Raw genomic sequence first — 17767 nt, 5'->3', positions numbered from 1 at the left:
CGCTCTGCCGGAAAAATCCATACTTACCTCCATCAACCTTCAAGGAGCCAACACTTAGACTCCAAGATAAACAGAGACTACAGAACCTTAACCAAAAAGGCCACTGCCAGCAAGAGTATTTGTCAACAGGCCTGAAAATCTTTTTGCAACTGAACTCTTCAGACAGCCGGCTGACGCCGTCTGAATTTTGCCAAGAACTTTTGCAAGAACCTGGTGACAGAAATATCCAAAGAGAAGGCAGGACCCGACCCAGAGAACCGGTGCCTAGCAGAGACCAGGCCATTGTATCCAGAGTGCTGACCCCGATGCTGTGAGCAGTTCCAGAGGCCAGGCGCTGTGAGCGGAACTCGGGAAGACCTGACCAGACTGAAGTCCGTGACCAAGTCGCTTTCCGGTTCAAAATCTCTTGTGAGTACTCAGCAAAACTCGGAACACATCTCTTAGTTAAAATCATATAATTCAGTCCATTTTTAATCTAAGTAGAACTGCAGCTTAGCAATTGTGTTATTCTGCCATCATTTTTAAAGCTGAAAAAGTGTTGCGTTTAAAATTTGCAAAACCAAAAACGACCTTCACTAAATCGCTCATATCTCCGCGACCGTTTGTCTTAGAGACTTGCAGTAACTTTCATCTGAAAGCTTAGAATCTTAGCTTTTAATCGCACCAAATACCACATTCCTACCCCTTATAGTTTTACCGCAATCGCGGAACACGCATTCGCGAATTTTGCCGGAGATTTGCAAATTTCTTCACGTGTAAAAATCTGCTGCTGCTTGCCTTCCATTTGCCAGAAATTCGCTTAACCTGCTAATCATCCCTGAATCATTGCTAGTGTGAGCCCGGACTAATATTAACTTGATTTCACTCACCCTGAACCTCCTAGAGGGAATTAAAAGCATTTTAGCATATTTTCGCTCCATTGCCAGCACATATCAAAGCGTTTTGCCTGTGTTTTCAACTTCTGTAGTCTAAGTTGCTGGGTGAACTGAATTACGTTTGAATTGCATTTCTGAGAACTGTGTGCTTCCTTCCATTTCCTTGCATTGCATAAAAGGGGGGGGTGAATTGTCCAAGAAAGGGATTACATTGTCTTTGCTGAAATCCTATCAAGTTATTTTCTTTACTGCATTTCATTCCACATTGCATCCATTTGAAACCATAAAAGTATTGTTGCTATCTTATCCATTTCATGTCAACTCCTTAGTGATTATCAAGAAGTGTGCTAGTGCCAGATTCTCCGTTGTTAATCTTTATCATACCAGATTAAGTGTGATATCCAATTATTAATTTATTATAAAGCGTGATATAGATATATATTGCTTTAGTTATCAAATAAACCTTTAAACTTGCAAAACAGAACTACTTCTTGGCTCAGTGGGGTCAGGAGGATTCCAAGAGAGGGGTGTTATATAGGGGTAGTCATCCAGAACGCATGAACTGGACATAAAGTTATATCAATAAGGATTTTCATTCAGTATTATAGACTAGGCGTTGACTTAGCTGTAGTGTTGAATTGAATCCTCTTACAGAACAGAATATCCTGTCTTTGGAAGGTCGAGATAAGGACGCATAGGCAGGTCGCAAGCCAAATAAGAATTAAATGCACAAATTTAGAGGAACTAGGCAAATTCACGGTGTGAGTAGCACGTGACCATCCAAGCGAGAGAGGGTGCAGCCCCATCGGCTAAGGACCCCAAGGCAAAGGACAGCTCCTTCAGCGACGGCTCCAGGTCATATCAGCAGGTATCCACAGGAGAAGCAAGAATCCAACAATAAGTAAGTGTGGCAAACGCGGGGGCTGCAGCAATTACTTTACACCATACTACCCTACCACTCATCCGCCGAAAGCTAAACCGCTGTAATCTCTTCCATCTGCAGTTTAATTGCATATAGAAGTGTGCCTAATAGCATGCCCTGGTGAATTTAGAATTGTGCCTAATATCTTCTCTGTGCAAAGTTGAAGTTAGAACTTTGCCTAATAGCCTCTCTGTGCAAGACCTGAATTTAGAGTGTGCCTAATATCCTCTCTGTGTAAAGCTGATTTGAAAATTATGCCTGTAACCCTCTCTGTGTAAAGTTGAATTTAGAAGTGTGCCTAATAGCCTTTCTGTACAAGACTTAAATCTAGAAGTGCGCCTAAATATCCGCTCTGTGCAAAGTTGAATTTAGAATTGTGCCTAATAAGCCTCTCTGTGTAAAGTTGAATTTAGAAGTGTGCCTAATAGCGTGCCCTGGCTGAATTTAGAACTGTGCCTAATTTCCTCTCTGTGTAAAGTTGAATTTAGAAGTGTGCCTAATAGCCACTCTGTACAAGACTTGAATCTAGAAGTGTGCCTAAATATCCCCTCTGTGCAAAGTTAAATTTAGAATTATGCCTAATAAGCATCTCTGTGTAAAGTTGAATTTAGAAGTGTGCCTAAAAGTGCACCCTGATTGAATTTAGAACTGTGCCTAATTTCCTCTCTGAGTAAAGTTGAATTTCGAAGTGTGCCTAATAGCCCCCCTGTACAAGACTTGAATCTAGAAGTCCACCTAAATATCCCCTCTGTGCAAAGTTGAATTTAGAATTGTGCCTAATAAGCCTCTCTGTGTAAAGGTGAAGTTAGAACTTTGCCTAATAGCCTCTCTGTGCAAGACCTGAATTTAGATTGTGCCTAATATCCTCTCTGTGTAAAGCTGATTTGAAAATGATGCCTATAACCCTCTCTGTATAAAGTTGAAGTCATAACTTTACCTAATAGCCTCTCTGTGCAAGACCTGAATTTAGAGTGTGCCTAATATCCTCTCTGTGTAAAGCTGATTTGAAAATTATGCCTGTAACCCCCTCTGTGTAAAGTTGAATTTAGAAGTGTGCCTAATAGCCTCTCTGTACAAGACTTAAATCTAGAAGTGCACCTAAATATCCACTCTGTGCAAAGTTGAATTTAGAATTGTGCCTAATAAGCCTCTCTGTGTAAAGTTGAATTTAGAAGTGTGCCTAATAGCGTGCCCTGGCTGAATTTAGAACTGTGCCTAATTTCCTCTCTGTGTAAAGTTGAATTTAGAAGTGTGCCTAATAGCCACTCTGTACAAGACTTGAATCAAGAAGTGCGCCTAAATATGCCCTCTATGCAAAGTTAAATTTAGAATTATGCCTAATAAGCATCTCTGTGTAAAGTTGAATTTAGAACTGTGCCTAATTTCCTCTCTGAGTTAAGTTGAATTTCGAAGTGTGCCTAATAGCCCCCTGTACAAGACTTTAATCTAGAAGTCCACCTAAATATCCCCTCAGTGTAAAGTTGAATTTAGAACTTTGCCTAATAGCCTCTCTGTGCAAGACCTGCATTTAGAGTGTGCCTAATATCCTCTCTGTGTAAAGCTGATTTGAAAATTATGCCTATACCCCTCTCTGTGTAAAGTTGAAGTCATAACTTTACCTAATAGCCTCTCTGTGCAAGACCTGAATTTAGAGTGTGCCTAATATCCTCTCTGTGTAAAGCTGATTTGAAAATTATGCCTATAACCCTCTCTGTGTAAAGTTGAATTTAGAAGTGTGCCTAATAGCTTCTCTGTACAAGACTTGAATCTAGAAGTGTGCCTAAATATCTCCTCTGTGCAAAGTTGAATTTAGAATTGTGCCTAATAAGCCTCTCTGTGTAAAGTTGAATTTAGAAGTGTGCCTAATAGCGTGCCCTGGCTGAATTTAGAAGTGTGCCTAATTTACTCTCTGTGTAAAGTTGAATTTAGAAGTGTGCCTAATAGCCACTCTGTACAAGACTTGAATCTAGAAGTGCGCCTAAATATCCCCTCTGCAAAGTTAAATTTAGAATGGGCCTAATAAGCCTCTCTGTGTAAAGTTGAATTTAGAAGTGTGCCTAATAGTGTGCCCTGGTTGAATTTACAACTGTCCCTAATTTCCTCTCTGTGTAAAGTCGAATTTAGAAGTGTGCCTAATCGCCTCTCTGTACAAGACTTGAATCTAGAAGTTTGCCTAAATATCCCCTCTGTGCAAAGTTGAATTTAGAAGTGTGCCTAATAGCCTCTCTGTACAAGACTTGAATCTAGAAGTGGGCCTAAATATCTCCTCTGTGCAAAGTTGAATTTAGAAGTGTGCCTAATAAGCCTCTCTGTGTAAACCTGAATTTAGAAGTGTGCCCAATAGTGTGCCCTGGTTGAATTTAGAACTGTCCCTTATTTCCTCTCTGTGTAAAGTTGAATTTAGAAGTGTGCCTAATAGCCTCTCTGTACAAGACTTGAATCTAGAAGTGCGCCTAAATATCCCCTCTGTGCAAAGTTGAATTTAGAATTGTGCCTAATACGCCCCTCTGTGCAAAGTTGAATTTGTAATTGTGCCTAATAAGCCTCTCTGTGTAAAGTTGAATTTAGAAGTGTGCCTAATAGCGTGCTCTGAATGAATTTAGAACTGTGTCTAATTTCCTCTCTGTGTAAAGTTGAATTTAGAAGTGTGCCTAATAGCCTCTCTGTACAAGACTTGATTCTAGACGTTTGCCTAAATATGCCCTCTGTGCAAAGTTGAATTTAGAATTGTGCCTAATAAGCCTCTCTGTGTAAAGTTGAATTTAGAAGTGTGCCTAATAGTGTGCCCTGGTTGAATTTACAACTGTCCCTAATTTCCTCTCTGTGTAAAGTTGAATTTGGAAGTGTGCCTAATCGCCTCTCTGTACAAGACTTGAATCTAGAAGTTTGCCTAAATATCCCCTCTGTGCAAAGTTGAATTTAGAAGTGTGCCTAATAGCCTCTCTGTACAAGAACTTGAATCTAGAAGTGGGCCTAAATATCTCCTCTGTGCAAAGTTGAATTTAGAAGTGTGCCTAATAAGCCTCTCTGTGTAAAGCTGAATTTAGAAGTGTGCCCAATAGTGTGCCCTGGTTGAATTTAGAACTGTCCCGAATTTCCTCTCTGTGTAAAGTTGAATTTAGAAGTGTGCCTAATAGCCTCTCTGTACAAGCCTTGAATCTAGAAGTGTGCCTAAATATCCCTTCGGTGCAAAGTTGAATTTAGAATTGTGCCTAATAAGCCTCTCTGTGTAAAGCTGAATTTAGAAGTGTGCCTAATAGTGTGCCCTGGTTGAATTTAGAACTGTGCCTAATTTCCTCTCTGAGTAAAGTTGAATTTAGAAGTGTGCAGAATAGCCTCCCTGTACAAGACTTGAATCTAGAAGTGCACCTAAATATCCCCTCTGTGCAAAGTTGAATTTAGAATTGTGCCTAATAAGCCTCTCTGTGTAAAGTTGAATTTAGAATTGTGCCTAATAAGCCTCTCTGTGTAAAGTTGAATTTAGAAGTGTGCCTAATAGCCTCTCTGTACAAGACTTGATTCTAGAAGTTTGCCTTAATATCCCCTGTGTGCAAAGTTGAATTTAGAATTGTGCCTAATAAGCCTCTCTGTGTAAAGTTGAATTTAGAAGTGCGCCTAATAGTGTGCCCTGGTTCAATTTAGAACTGTCCCTAATTTCTTCTCTGTGTAAAGTTGAATTTAGAAGTGTGCCTAATAGCCTCTCTGTACAAGACTTGAATCTAGAAGTGCGCCTAAATATCCCCTCTGTGCAAAGTTGAATTTAGAATTGTGCCTAATAAGCCTCTCTGTGTAAAGCTGAATTTAGAAGTGTGCCTAATAGTGTTCCCTGGTTGAATTTAGAACTGTGCCTAATTTCCTCTCTGTGTAAAGTTGAATTTAGAAGTATGCCTAATAGCCTCTCTGTTCGAGACTTGAATCTAGAAGTGCGCCTAAATATCCCCTCTGTGCAAAGTTGAATTTAGAATTATGCCTATTATCCTCTCTGTGCATAGTTGAATTTAGAAGTGTGCCTAATAGCATTTCCCTAATAGCCTCTCTGTGCATAGATGAATTTAGAAGTGTGCCTAATAGTGTGTCCTAGTTGAATTTAGAAGTGTGTCTAATAGTGTGCCCTAGTTGAACTGACAAAGTGTCCCTAATATCCTCTCTGTTCAAAGCCTAATAATGTGCCCTAGTGAATTTAGAATTGTGCCTAATATCCTCTCTGTGCAAAGTTGATGTTAGAAGTGTACCTAATAGCGTGCCCTGGTTGAATTTAGAAGGGCGCCCAATAGTCCACCCAGGTTGAATTTAGAACAGTGCCTAATTTCCGATGTGTGTAAAGTAGAATTTAAAAGTGTACCTAATAGCCTCTCTGTGCAAAACTCGAAGTTTGAAACGTGACTAAATATCCCTTCTATGCAAAGTTTAATTTAGAAGTGTGCCTAATATCATCTCTGTGTAATGTAGAATTTAGAAGTGTGCCTAATAGTCTAATATCCCCTGTGTGCAAAATTGAAATTAGAATTGTGCCTAAATATCCCCCTATAAAAATTGTATTTAGAAGTGTCCATAAGAATCCTTTCTGTGCAAAGCTAAATTTAGAAGTAGACCTAATAGCGCACCTATATAGCGCCTGAAATTAGAAGTGTGCCTAATAACATAGACTAGTTGAATTCAGAAGTGTCCCTAATACCCTCTCTGTGCAAACTGAACTTGGAAGTATACCTAATATCCTCTCTGTGTACATAATTTCCCACTCTGTGCAAAGTGTGCCCATTAGCGTTGAGCTATTAGTGGAATACAGAAGTATCCCTATTATCCTATCTGTACAAAACTCAAATTTAGAAGTGTACCCAATAGTGTGCCCGATTGAATTAAGAACTACAATTAGAAAGTCCTCCTAAATTGCTCTCAAAGTCCACCTAAAAGCATAACTGTGGTGTTGCTACATTCAATTTCCCCCTAGTAGCTTACCTGTATTCCAGCCCGCTAGAAGAAAGTCTACCCAACAGTGTAACTGTACTGTAGTTGCAACTAAATAGGCGGCTAACAGCATATCCTAAATTATAGCTACACTTCAAAACAGCCTAATATCTGCAACCTAATTACAATTAGTACACTTAAACCTAGAATAAGTGAATAATATCTCCCGGCCTAGTGTAACCCAGAAACCAAGACTAATCTCACCCAGTGATAAAGCCGAACTTATAAAGTCCAACATAAAGTGTAAGTTGCACCAGAAACTACACCTAATAGCACGTACTAACCATCAGTTCAGCCAATCCACCAGGGTCAGCCGGAAATGACCACCGTGGACCGCCTCCACTCTCCGGTCAGCCTTGCCTCCTGTCCCCCCCTTCCCAAATCATCCCACCCTCCTTCACGTCCCCTACCCATCCCCTTTCCAAACACTAAGCCAGAGGGGCACAATGGCGAGCCAACCACCCTAAAACCACTGCTCCCCCGAACCCCACCACTGACCAGCCTACGTCGATCAGGTCCACTCCTCTCACTATCATACCGGGCACATCATGCCCTGAAATCATGCACCCCCACCTCTCCCACTAACCCCCACCATCATCCCCCACCAACCACACCCTTTCCCTCCCTAAAAACCTCACGCCTAGCCCTAGCAAAAACAGAAGCCTCATACCTCTCCCCCTCTCACCCCCCTACCCTCTCGCACACACCAATCACAACAAAGACACTAAAGAGGAAACGTACCTGGTCCCCATCAATCTCTCAGCACTCCTCGCCACCCCTGTCTCGACCCACCACCTCATTTGCCCAATCACGACCATCCCCCCTTGCTTCACCCTTCCTAAAACCCCTCTCCCTCAATTTCTCACCAGCCGCAACTAAAACTCCTAACCACCCACACTGCACCTTCAAATCCCCTGTGCCAAACCCAATCACCCTAACACACGCATCCATCCACTCCCACCCGAAAGCCGCCAACCTTTCTGCTTGCCGACTTTTCCCATCGATCATCAACCACCCCACCCCTCTCCAGTTTCCACCCTCTCCCCCCGACCCCACAACGCTGCAGCTGCTACATCAACCTCACTTACCGAAGTGAATTGCATCCTATTTAATGCCTGATCTGTAGCAAGAAACAGACACAGCATCTTTGACCTCCACTCCTCTGACAAACCAGACCTGGTTTTCATCACCGAAACTTGGTTCTCTGACGACTTCGCCCCAATTGCCAATGAAGCCTTCCCCCCGACTACTCCCTCATCCCACTGAACCGTCCCTCTAGAGGAGGGGGTATAGCATTCATCTTCAAGTCTCACTTCCACGCCTCAATCATCGACAATCAACCTTCCATTCCTTAATGCAAATCACTCCTCGTTAAACTATCCCTCTCCCCGTCATTCTCACACAGCTTCCTAATAATCTGCAGACCTCCTGGCTAGGATAGACAATTCTCAAACAACCTCTGTGACTCTATTGCCACCCTTCAACTGAACCATCCCAACCTCACCCTTCTTGGAGATTTCAACATATGGCTAGACATCCCCACCATCCCTATGACACACTCTCTGGTTGAGGGTCTAGACACGATTAACCTCCAACCCCACAAAAATGGCCCGACTCACTATAAAGGACACACTCTTGATGCCATTTTTAGCTCCCACAACCAGATACATCTAAACCCACCCACCCCTATCATCTGGTCTGATCACTTCATTGTTTCTTTCGCCATTCGCTCACCCGACCTGCTTCCCGTACTCGAACCTGAACCTTTGAATCTACGCAAATGCTTGAAAAAACAATAGTCGTTCCTGACCTAGCCGACGCACTCCTCCACCTACCTGCCAACACAATAAACAACTAACCCCCGACGCCTTTGACTCATGGCTCAACACCTCACTAATGCGGCTCACACCCTCTTGCAAACCATCAGCCCGCCGTGGCCTGTTCCCTAGATGGTTCACACCTGATTTGAAGACCACTAAACAACTATATAAATACAGAGAACGCAAATGGCAGAAAGACAAAACCCAAGAGAGCAGAGCCACCTTGGCCCGACACCTTCATCCATAAAAAGCCGAAATCCGGAAAGCAAAAAAAGCCCACTACAACTCCCGAATCCTAAACTGCAAAAAACCCCAGCAAAGATCTTCACAAAATCATCACTGAATTCACCAAACCGACATGCACTACCACCTTCCCGACCCCCTCTCAATCACTGTGCGACTCACTCCCTCTCCACTTTTATGCCACGGCACTCGAAAGAACAAATGCGCTAACCACCAAACTGGCTCTCTTACATCCACCAGGCAGCCCTCCCGCCATACCGGCCAACCCACCACCTGCGACCACTGCACAACCAACGTTCGACTCCTTTGGCCCAATATCACCCGACCAATTTCTCAAACTTCTCTCTGCCCGCAAACTATCCGGCTCTCCGCTAGACCTTTGCCCGGCCACAACCCTCAAAGAAATTTTCGCTTCTACCTGCGCAGGAGAACACCTCTGGTGTTTTTCCTGGCGCATTCAAAACGGTTCATGTCAAACCTCTAATAAAGAAATCTTCCCTCGACCCTCTTGAGCCCAAAAACTACTGCGCCATCTCAAACATCAGGTCCCTTGCCAAACTCATTGAACGAACCACCTACTCCCAACTAAATGCTTTTGTCGAAGCCAACAATCTCCTAGACCCCGCACAATCAGGTTTCAGAGCCCGACACGGAAATGAAGCCACCCTAATCTCAATCTGGCATGACCTTAAAAACATGGCAGACTCTGCGGGATGCGCCACATTAATCCTTCTTGACCTATCCGCCGCCTTCGACACAATCAATCACTCAATCCTCCTTGACCGCCTCCACTCCCTAGGAATATGTGTAACCGCTCTCAAATGGAAAGCCTCATTCCTCAAAGATAGATACTAAATAACGCTACTCTCCTCCTATTCCTCCCAAGCCCAACCAGTCAACCCGGGAGTTCCACAAGGAGCATGCCTAACTGCCCTCCTGTTCAATCTCTACTTGATCACCCTCTCACCAATAATTTGTTCACACAACATCCTGTGTTACAACTACGCTGATGACACTCAACTAATTCTAAAACTCCTCAACTCAAACCTAACTGCCAATCTGACCTCGCCTCCTGCCTCCTCGACATAGAGCTTTGGATGACCCAAAGCCACCTCTTGTTAAACCCCTCCAAAATTGAAATCATGGTATGTGGCAACTCCGAACTTCTTCCACACCCACTACCCTGGCCATCTGCCATGGGCGACTCACTGACTCCCTCTAACTCAGTAGAAAACCTTGGATGCACCCTTGACTCTGACCTAACACCTTGCGCCAAGTCAACAACGTCTCAAAGTCCTGCCACTACCATCTTAAAACTCTTAGGTGCATCTTTCCATATCTCTCCTTTCCCAACAGACTCTCGGTGGTCCAATCAATTGTTATATCAAGACAGGACTAGGCGAACCCCCTCTACCTCAGAGTCCACGCTTACCAACTGAATAAACTTCAAAGAGCACAAAACGCCACAGCCAAACTGCTACTAGCACTCGGCCCGAGAGACCACATCCTCCCAGCCCTTAAAACTCTGCACTGGCTTCCAGTGGCCCGAAGGGTGACTTTCAAAACCTTATGCATTTCTCATCGAGCATTGCATAAAACCGGACCTCAATATCTTCAAGACAAGCTAAAACCCTATCACCCTCCACGTACTCTAAGATCAAGCTCAGCCGGCGGCCTCCAAGTCATACCTAAAACAAACTGAGTCAGGTTAGGCGGATCATCATTCTCAGCCTTGGTCTCCACGCTGTGGAACGCACTCCCACCCCACATCTGCCTAACCGAAGATCTGATGTCCTTCTGCAAACTACTGAAAACTTGGCTCTTCCCCTAAAAACCAACCCGTACGCTAACTAACCCAAACTGAATAACGGCATCTCGATGACACCAACCCAACAAACTACTATATCTTGTATAACAATAAGATCCATAACAATACAACATCAGGATCCATGCGAGAAATCGACAACTAATTGAAATGAATGTGCAGAGCAGATGAGTGTATTGAGCGGATGATTGTATAGAGCGGATGAGTGTATAGAGCGGACAAGTGTATAGAGCGGACCAGTGTATAGAGCGGATGAGTGTATAGAGCGGATGAGTGTGTATGAGCGAACGACTTTGGAGAGCAAATGAGTGCATATAGCAGATGAGTGCGTAGAAAGAAAGAGTGCATAGAGCGGATGAGTGCAGGGGGCAGGTGAGTGTGGGGAGCAGATGAGGTTGGGGAGCGGATGGGTGCGCAGAGCGTGATGAGTGCGCAGAGTGGAAGAGTGCGCAGAGCGGAGATGTGTGTAAGATCGGAGGAGTGTGTAGAGTGGGTGAATGCGTAGAACAGACTAGTGGGTACAGCGGACGAGTGTATGGAGCAGACGAGTGCGTAAGAACGAATGAGTGCGTAAGAGCGGAGTGGTGCGTTAGGGCGGAGGGGAGCATTAGAGCAGGTGAGAGCATAGAACAGGGAGTGCATAGAGCGGGTGAGTGTGTAGAGCGGGTGAGTGCGTAAGAGCGGGTGAGTGCATAAGAGCGGGTAAGTGCATAGAGCGGAAGAGTGCGCAGAGCAGAAGAGTGCGCAGAGCAGAGATGTCTGTAAGAACAGAGGAGTGTGTAGAGTGGATGAATGCGTAGAACAGACTAGTGGGTAGAGCGGACGAGTGTATGGAGCAGACGAGTGCATAAGAACGAATGAGTGCGTAAGAGCAGAGGGGTATGTTACAGCGGAGGGGTGTGTTAGAGCGTAGAACGAGGAGCGCATAGAGCGGGTGAGTGCGTAGAGTGGGTGAGTGTGTAAGAGCGGGTGAGTGCGTAAGAGCGGGTGAGTGCATAGAGCGGGTGAGTGCGTAGAGTGGGTGAATGCGTAGAGCATGCTAGGGCATAAAGCGGACGAATGCCTTGAGCGGACGAGTGCCTAGAGCGGACAAGTGCATAGAGCAGACGAGTGTGTAGAGCAGATAATTGCATAGGGCGGATGAGCGCGTAGAGCGGATGAGTGCATAGAGTGGATGAGCGTGTAGAGCGGATGAGTGCGTAGAGCGGATGAGTGCCTAGAGCAGATGAGTGCGTAGAATATGTAGAGCGGATGAGCGCCTAGAACGGATGAGTGCCTAGAGCAGATGAGTGCGTAGAGCGGATGAGTGCGTAGAGCATCTAGAGCGGACGAGTGCATAAGAACGAATGAGTGCGTAAGAGCGGAGGGGTATGTTACAGCGGAGGGGTGTGTTAGAGCCGGTGAGAGCGTAGAACGAGGAGCGCATATAGTGGGTGAGTGCGTAGAGCGGGTGAGTGTGTAAGAGCGGGTGAGTGCGTAAGAGCGGGTGAGTGCATAGAGCGGGTGAGTGCGTAGAGTGGGTGAATGAGTAGAGCATGCTAGGGCATAAAGCGGACGAAAGCCTTGAGCGGACGAGTGCCTAGAGCGGACAAGTGCATAGAGCAGACGAGTGCGTAGAGCAGATAATTGCGTAGGGCGGATGAGTTCGTAGAGCGGATGAGCGCGTAGAGCGGATGAGTGCATAGAGTGGATGAGCGTGTAGAGCGGATGAGTGCGTAGAACGGATGAGTGCCTAGAGCAGATGAGTGCATAGAGCGGATGAGTGCATAGAGCGGATGAGTGCGTAGAGCATCTAGAGCGGATGAGTGCATAGAACCTGTAGAGCGGATGAGTGCCTAGAGCGGATGAGTGTGTAGAGCGAATGAGTGCGTAGATCGGATGAGTGCGTAGAGCGGATGAGTATGTAGAGCCGTTGAGTGTGTAGAGCGGACGGAACGGATGAAGTACGTGGATGGAATGGGTGACGTATGTGGATAGAACGAGTGATGTATGTGAACTGAACGGGCGATGTATGTGGATCAAACGGGTGACGTATGTGGAGGTAACGGGTGACGTATGTGGAGGGAACGGTGACGTATGTGGATTGAATGGGTGACGTATGTGGATGGTAGAGGTGACGTATGTGGAAGGAACTGGTGTAATATGTATAAGGTATGGAGAAATATGTGGATGTATGGATGAAATACGTGAATGGTGTGCATAAAACAACTTAGAAATACAAGGAACGCATCGGAGTACATGGAACAGATTTGAATACATGGAACAGATTCGAATACATGGAACTGATTCAAGTGCGTGGAACAGATTGGAGTGCGTGGAATGGATTGGAGTGCGTGCAGCAGACTGGAGTGCATGGAGCAGGCTGGAGTGCGTGGAGCAGGCTCGAGTGCGTGGAGCAGACTGCAGTGCGTGGGGCGGACTGGAGTGCATGGAGCGAACTGGAGTGCATGGAGTGGACTGAGTGCACGGAGTGGACTGGAGTGCACGGAGCCGACTGGAGTGCACGGAGCAGACTGGAGTGCACGGAGCGGACTGGAGTGCATGGAGCGGACTGGAGTGCATGGAGCAGACGGGAGTCCATGGAAAAAATTGGAGCAGATAGAATTGCTCGACTTACATGGAATGGTTTGGAGCGCCTGGAACGTTCGAAAGAGCATGTAACCCATCATATCACATCACCACGCTTACTCTCTTCTTTACACCACCATTCAACTAGAACACAGAGATACTATGACACCATTCGGTATAGCTGTTCTCATAACAACATCTGCCTCATACTACCCATTACTCTAACTAAACACTGCTAGTTGCACACCCCCCAGCCAGGCGTTCTCCTCAGGCCTAACACAGCCACATTCAGTCTGGATAAATCCTGCCAGAATTAACACATACTCTTGACCTCTCAGCCGCCACTCCTACCGCTAAGAAGCAGCGATCACACGATTGCCACACCAGCTGCACACATATCCGGTGCTCACATGCACCTTTGACTCTCTCTACTCTCTCTACTGACTTGATCTTCGGTTCCCAAGAGTGTTCAACCTACCAGCACCTTCAGACCATACCAATGGTACATAAGGTGCTATACAAATGCAAAGTAACATAACATAACATAACATAACATAACATAACATAACATAAAAGCAAAATCAACTCAGGTTACTAGAGGCCAAACCATACATGATTCATAGTCTTGCTAAACGAGAAGAGATGGCTGAATCGAAACTGAGCAAGAGCAACTCGTGCCAGGAAAGCCAAGGTCATACCAATAGATGAATCAAACAGTATCTGCATATAATTGAATCTTAAGAACAGAATATCCTGATTTTGAAAGGTCGAGGTAAGGAGGCGTAGGCAGGTGGCAAGCTGAATAAGAATTAAATGCACAAATTGAAAGGAACTAGGCAAATTCACGGTGTGAGCACGTGACCATCCGAGCGAGAAGGAGCACAGGTTCACACCTACGCTTGGCATCCGCCCAGACAGAGATATCAGAACTTTTTCAGGCAAGAAGATGCAGTTACGAGGCCAACCACCATGGACTAATTGACACATAGCCACTAAAGTAATGATTGATTGAAGAAAGGCCGGGTGAATCGTGGGGCACCATGCATCTGGCTGACAATTCTGCGCGCAGCTAAGCAAAGTGGAAATTTATGGATGGGGTCGGTGCCAACCCAATCCCAGTGGACGAAATAATCTAGGGTCCTATAGTTAGTAGAGCCAATGGGAAGTCGTACTTTTAGTGACGTATACAGTAGTCATTTTTGAAGGAAGGGCTTAGACGCCCACCTGACAGTGTTTATCCAATCCCCTCACTCTGTTACCATATACAGATATAGCACCTATATTAAAGTTACCTTTTCCTAAACAATAGAAATGTTTATTAACTTTTGAGTGTTACACGTCAATTATGATGAGTTTGAGTACAAATGTCACTGTTTGTATGAAGTTGGTCAGAGTTGAAGCGAGACGGACTATCGCATCACTGCTGATTTTCATGACTCCCCCTTTTCGGTGCTTGTCATTAAACGGACTCCCTTTGACAAACCATTGAGTTGTCCTTATTGATTGGCGTTGGAGTAATACATCTGCACCCCATCCATCTTAAGGTGCAGCTATCTCATCTTAAAGTACTTCGAGCAAACCTCGGCTCTAGGGGCCGGCCGGGGGTCTCCCTAGTTCACTTGGTAGCAGAGATTTGATGGTTATCGACTATCGATTATTGACTAAAGTAAGACACCTGTTGACCGTCGACATAAAGTAACTCTAGGTCTTCGGCAATATCACGTGTCCTCTGCCATTCGGCTGAGTAGACTGTGAAACTCCCCGTAGACAATGGTAGTTTAAAGAAGAATCTGCAGAGAGGGCCTGAAGGGACCCGTTTTCCCACACACCCTTTCCCATTCCTACGGGCAGCTGAGCGGACGAAAAACTGAAGGAGGTGGTAACAAAGGCGGTGATCCCGAGGGTCCAGAGAGAAACCATGTGAATGTTGAGTGAAACAAAAAATTGAATGCTTTGGCAAATAGTGCATGCCTTATAACAAGTAAAGGGAAAAGGTAACGAAGAATGTATATATATAAGGGGATAATTACTTGAGAGTAATAAAAAGTAAAAGAGAGAGGTTACCGTGGTAGACACCCGAGAAGAGAGAGGTTACCGGGGCAGACACCCGAGAAGTGAGAGAATTCACCTTATTCCTGCGCTTTAATATAGTAGCTAGAAGAAACGTGTACCCAGAGTCACACATAATGGGGAACAATTAGACTACCACAACGTTTAAAGACGTCGTGAAAGGGGTACGTTTACACTCCATCAAGAGATAATGATTAGAGGCAGAGATATTTGTGTCCAGCTCATGTCAGTCTAGTCTGTCAAGCGTCTGTCGTGGTTTATGGTCATAATCTCGAAAAAATAACTCGAAAAAAAAATCTTGAAAAAAAAGGCCGAAAAAAAAGTTGAAATTTTTTTTATGTGTTTTTTATTCAAAATGGGGGGTTCCCCCATCCCCCCTTTTTTAATTTTTTTTTTTTTTACCATTTTTTTTTTAATCCCGGACCCCAAAATAAATATATAATTAAAAAAAGAGAAATTCGGTCTTTTTTTTTTACCTTATTGTTAGTCGAGATTTTTTTTTCGATATTTTGACTGACCACCGTCTGTCATACATGTTTTTGTTGTGACGTCATATATATGTTGAACATTTTTCATGAGAAAAGTGATTCAAATTTTATGTGGTTCAATAGCTGAGACAAAATCGCATGATGTTTTTGAGTAAATCAGAAAGTATAACATTTTGTGGAAAAATTGGATTGGAGCTTGTGATATTTGGTGCTCGCTCATATTGTTGGAAGTGTTTAAGCCACACAAAAGCATTGACAAGTGTTATATAAGAGGAAAGGGAACAAATTTAAGCATGGAAGACATAACTCAATTGGCACACTTATGCAAGCAATTGCCAAAACACGCAACTAAGCTAAAGAAATATACTACCGAGTGGGTTAAGGGTACCGCCCACAAGGTGTTTATGGCATGGCCACAAAAGGGGTCTTTATCTAAAACCGTCTTGCAACATATGACGACATATTTGCATGCTACATATACAGGTAAGAAATTAGAAAAACACCTTGCTGTCCTCTAGTTGTGGAAAATGTACGTACAGGTAAAGGAGGAAGATCCACCAACAGATTGGATACTTAATGTATGCACAGAGGGGGGTGAGACGCCTACCGCGCCACCTGCCCCACCGGAAGCGAAAGTTGAAGAAAGAAAGGACGAGGGATTTTACCCGTTGAGGGAACTTAAAGCAGCCATGGGGTACAGCAAATCTGCATATGAGTCACCTACACATAGTAGTGATGAGAATCAAGGGAAAGATAAGGACAAGAATATTACCTCTGCAGTCCCAAGGGACAAGGGGAGACGCAATGACGAAAGAAGAGATCAGGCACAGACAAGTGCATCTCTCGCCAAGGAGAAAGAAGGGAAGAGAGGGAAGGGAAGCAAAGACAGAACTGATGAGATAACATTTGCGAAAGACGAATGGATGGGAGGACATATGTTATTGAAATACAATTGCAAAAGCATTGATGACGCGAGGCAAAAGGAGAGGTTAGATGAGACACAAAGAAAGGAGAGAGAGACAAGGTTGAGAGACGAGAGGATAACAAAGAAAGATAGACAAAGGCGAGAACAGCTATATCGCGAAGATCAAGAAAAACAGCTTGATCGCAACCAAAGAGCAGCTAATGATCAAGACAGACAGATACAGCAAAGGTTAGAAGAAGAGCAAAGGATATTTAAGAAAATAATAAGGAGACGAAGCAATGAGGACGTTCGAAGGGCAGATGAATGCAGAAATGAAAAGACAAAGGAAGAAGATAGGGTCAGAGAAGAGGCGACGAAACGCAAAGAATTTGATTACGATGTAGAACGTAAGCAAAGACAAAGAGCACGCGATCTTAAATATCTGGGGAGAGAGGTTAAAAAACCCGCTCCAGTCATAGACTGGGAAGACATTGAAGAATTATTTCCTGCGTACGATTCAGTACGAGGCACATCTAGGGAAAATATTGATGATGTCTTCGACACCAGAAGCATCAGTGAGACGATTGATAGAATATATGATGAAATGGGGCTGGAACAAATACCCCAAGGGGAGGGGGAAGACGAGTGCCTACAGAACACCCAGCTCTATGACACTGAGGATATCAACCGAAGTACAGGGAATAAGGAACAGATTAGAAATCGGTAGGGACAATGAAGATGCAAGAAGTTGTGTGAATTGAGGACAGACAATGTCTGACTCCGAGAGGGAAGAGCACGAAGAAAATGAAGAAGGGAGACAAAGTGAAAGACGACCTCGAAGGGAAAAGGAAATCTAGTGAGTCTGCACCAAGGGCATTAGAATCAGCCACACAGTCAGACCAGCATGGAGAAGTATCTCACGGTCAGAGGGGGGTGTCCTCACCGCCCTATGTGGACAGACTAAGGGCATTTCCAGGCAGACGGCGATGTGGGAATATTACACCTGCTTTAGACAGAAGAACTTTGAGGGAATAAAGAGAGGGCTACACATTCCAATTTCTGCTGCTCGAGAAAGGGGGAATAAGAC

Source organism: Ambystoma mexicanum, chromosome 2q, assembly GCF_040938575.1.
Source record: "Ambystoma mexicanum isolate Mex_15411 chromosome 2q, UKY_AmexF1_1, whole genome shotgun sequence".
Classification (NCBI taxonomy): domain Eukaryota; kingdom Metazoa; phylum Chordata; class Amphibia; order Caudata; family Ambystomatidae; genus Ambystoma; species Ambystoma mexicanum.
Note: the sequence above shows the minus strand (reverse complement) of the source record.